The sequence below is a fragment of the Triticum aestivum genome, chromosome 2A (genome assembly GCF_018294505.1).
Source record: "Triticum aestivum cultivar Chinese Spring chromosome 2A, IWGSC CS RefSeq v2.1, whole genome shotgun sequence".
NCBI classification, from domain to species: Eukaryota; Viridiplantae; Streptophyta; class Magnoliopsida; order Poales; family Poaceae; genus Triticum; species Triticum aestivum.
Window position 1 is genome coordinate 116,833,443 of NC_057797.1, and position 3,992 is coordinate 116,837,434.

Genomic DNA, 3,992 nt, shown 5'->3' on the forward strand with positions numbered 1-3,992 from the left:
GACCGCAGGATAAGGTGGGAGGTGGAGGACTTCTTTTCTGACCCACACAGTTCGGTCGGGTGTTTAGCATGGTTAGTCTGTAGCTACAGGATGGATGGAGGTGTTAGCAGAATAAGCATGGGTGTTATCATAATAGACCTACCCTATATATATATATGTATATATATATATATATATATATATATATATATATATATATATATATATATATATATATGAAAATCGGTTGATACTCCTAGGAGTGCATACTCCTATGCTTGTGTCACTTGTTCGTTCGTTCTCTCTGTGCTATCTAATTACCACTCGCTTGAATTTTAGATCCAAAAAACAATGCCTGCAAAAACTCAACGGAAACCGTGGTTGTTGTTCCGATTTTCTTGGGTCTGTTTATAGTTGCCGCTTATCCATCTCTCCTCCTGTTTCGTTGGCATCCAGCTACGGCGACGACGGCGGCTCGCACAGATTGAGGGCAACGTCGGCCTCCCAAAGAAGTGCTCTCGGCACGACCATCTTCTCACCGGCCAATGACGGCCACGTGACTGACCAGATTTGTTTTTGGCATGGCGGCCATGGGCGAAATAAGATCGATGGTGCACTCACTTCTCCGCTTCCCCGTGTGTTTAGGTGGCCGGCCGGCATCGTGTGACCAATCGCCCGCGATGGCACCAGTGACGCGCGACATGCATGAGAACAGCAGAGCCTAGTTCTTTCAGGTTGATGCTGAGCCTACTCCAGGTTCTCCAACCGTAAGCAGCTGGCTTTGAAGCCCACCAATCATATGCTAATTAGCTGATCGATTTGTCTCACTACCATATGCATACATAAATTCTCACGGCAACAATTCTCGTACAATTTCGCTTACTCTGGCTGATCTTCTTATTCCTGCTTTCAGGTCAAGCCAAGAACCACCGCAGATCTAGTATGTGGCACGACCTCGTACAGGTAGGCAACTCTGTCTCTTCTACTTTTTATTGGGTCAATCGAACATCACTACATGAGGATGCCTTCTATGCCCATATGCCCGCAGGCAAATAGTCCACATTCAGGTTGGGGATTTTTCTTCTATCCACGGTTAGGATGAATTTAATTCCAAATTCTGGTAAACCATAATGGGTAGAAACAGTATACCATTGACCATTGGAACTGATCGTATTTAGGCTACATACGTATTTATCTGGTGTACTGCATGCTTATAGTATAATAATATTTTCTCTGTTTCGCTTCAGATCATGCTACACTAGAAGTGTTCTTCAACTCTGAAAAAGTTCTCTTTGTTGTTCACATGGATTGATCCAGACGCTACCACAATATGGTCAATGGAAGCAGCAGCTAAAGTATGGATCATATGGAGGATCAAAGAGAAAAACACTTCTAAGAGGAAAATTGTTACATATTTTTTACTCAGAGTTTTGTAGTAGTACTTTTTCCCCTGTTGTATAGTCAAATTGAATGTACTACTATCTTCTAATAAAGGATATGTCATACATGTGTGTTGACACTTTTCTCTAAATAATTTTCCTTTATATTCACGTTTATTTTTGATGGACGGATAGAGAAGTATATACCTTTCACTTCAATGTACCACTTATGCTGTGGTATATACTTTTCTTTCTGAAGTGGTACATCTTACTCATTTCAGTTGTATTATTGGTAATCCAAATATAGTATATCTTAGGGTAGTATATACTCCTTTTTAATTCTGGGCAGTATGTACCCAGTCAGCAAAGGTAATATATTCTCCCATAGAGGAAAACTACATATACTCCCTCACAAAAATGTAAAATATAGTATATACTCTGTTATTTTATAAGTATATACTCCTTGTATGATATCCAAAACAACTACTATATCCATATACAAGCCATTTATATACTACACGCACAAAAAAGATATATATTACGTACTTGGTCACAAATAGTACATAGTCCAAATATCACCATAGTGGTATATACTCCAAAGTAGCATATACTACACGCACAAAAAAGCCAGTAGTTAAACCTGGGATGACGCATGAACATTCCTAAATTCTAGGGAGTTGTTAATGCATGCAAACGAATTAATTAGTTTCCTTTTTACTGATTTGCACGCTGGTCAATTCTTGTTATAGGATATACCCACAGGACCTTATCAACTAAGGATGGAAGTACATACTCCCAAGAGTACGTAATAGGAGTCATATAGTGAGGTACCAGCCAACTTAGCTATACGTGATGGACTCCCACTACTAGGGAAACCCTAGTAGTAGTGCGGGTTTTGAGGCTATCAGCAGCGCGGGCGGCCGCGCTAATAATAAGGCTCTACAACTAATTTTTAGTAGTAGCGCGGTCTGTACCCGCGCTATTACTATTGACTATATCAGCAACGCTTTTTCAGAACACGTTACTATTAGTTAGCTGTAGCGCTTTCCTAGCCCCGCGCTACTGCTATGTGTTTCATCATTTCCCCCAGCTTCCTACCCAGTTTCAGTTTCAATAAACTACAATTTCCAGATACTAGGTACTACTAGATATCAGTTTCATAAAGCATTATAGGTATTAGGTAGTACTACCTCCGTTCCAAATTACTCGTCGTGGTTTTAGTTCAAATTTGAACTAAAACCACGACTAGTAATTTGGAACGGAGGGAGTACTAGATAACTATTTCATATATAGTCAACATGCATCCTCAAGCAGTACAAGGTGATATCGGCGACGATCATCATATGTAGTTCTAAATGATATCGACGATGATCATCATATGTAGTTCTACATGATATCGACAACGATCATCATATGTACCTCTAGATGATATAGCCACACACATATATGTAGTTCTAGATGATATCGACGACGATCATCATCCTCAAGCTTGGGTGATGGTTGTTCCTGATAGTAATTAGGATGGCATGTCCAACACGACCAACGAGGAATCTCTTCCACCCAACCGAGTTTAAGTGTGTGCGACCGTCTGTGTCCATGCGGTAAGTACAGGTGGTGACGGAGCCCCTTGTGGTAAGGCGTAGTCCAGCTGAGCCTTCTTCATCAGGCTCGATACCATAACTCACAGATAGGTTCTTTGGCAATTTCTGAATAAGCAAAACATATCAATTAATAAATAGCCTCGCACATACTCTTGCAAATGTATTTCTATTAAGTATAGATTTCTACACTATGAAAAGACACAGTACTACACATTTGTACTAGTTAAGCATTAATTCAACTAATACGTATATATGGATTATCTACACTATTAATAGTTTCTTGGATTCTATACTAATAAGCATGTGATCAAATTACTACAGTCAGTATAACATACCATTTCATGTCGATCGACCATGGTACTTGTCAGACGGGTCACGAATGGCACCACTACAAAGTCATCATGTGGCGGAATTATGTCCCATAGGTTGCACACCTCCTCCTCGCCCAGCCTCATTGTTTGAGCTACGATGGCTTCATGAAGTGGGTTCTGATCATCTTCATCGAGCGGGTCCTCATTATCTTCATCATCTTCGTCATCTTCATCATCTTCCACCAGGTTGATATAAATGACAGCCAGCTTGGGTCTTTCTTCAGTGAAGGAGAAGCTGATCAACTCACCTCCAGTAAGACGCATGCGGGCGAGGAAACGGGCCCATCCATCTCCTCCAATCTCTTGAATGCCATCATTATTTATGTCTGTGCGTTTGAGCTGTGCATTTGTAGATGAGCCTGGGACTTGAGCTAGTAGGCAGTGGCCTGGGTCCAAAGTAGTAGAAGTAGCACAAAAACATTTTTTGAGTGTAGGCTTTTCCCTGCTCATGCCTGCCTACTAGAATAGCCAGTTCTTGAAAGGAAAACTGAAGGAAAAACATAGGAATTCAAAAGTTTCCTATGCTACTACTATTCATGCATTTGGTTCAAATGAATGGAGCAAAGGAAAACTGTAGGATTTGTTCCTTTAGTGTCTCCTTGAAAGAAAAACTGTAGGAATTTTAATATCCACTTGTCCTCCTTTTCAAATTCCTATTCATG

The 3,992-nt window shown here is 40.5% G+C and overlaps 1 long non-coding RNA gene across 1 annotated transcript; it reads left to right on the top strand.

Annotated features, from left to right (window-relative positions):
- The first annotated feature begins 435 nt into the window (after nucleotides 1-435).
- On the top strand, nucleotides 436-1,375 carry LOC123184975 (uncharacterized). Its single transcript, XR_006493138.1, has 3 exons — nucleotides 436-746; nucleotides 893-942; nucleotides 1,227-1,375. It is a non-coding gene; the product is annotated as an uncharacterized lncRNA (long non-coding RNA).
- Nucleotides 1,376-3,992: the final 2,617 nt, after the last annotated feature.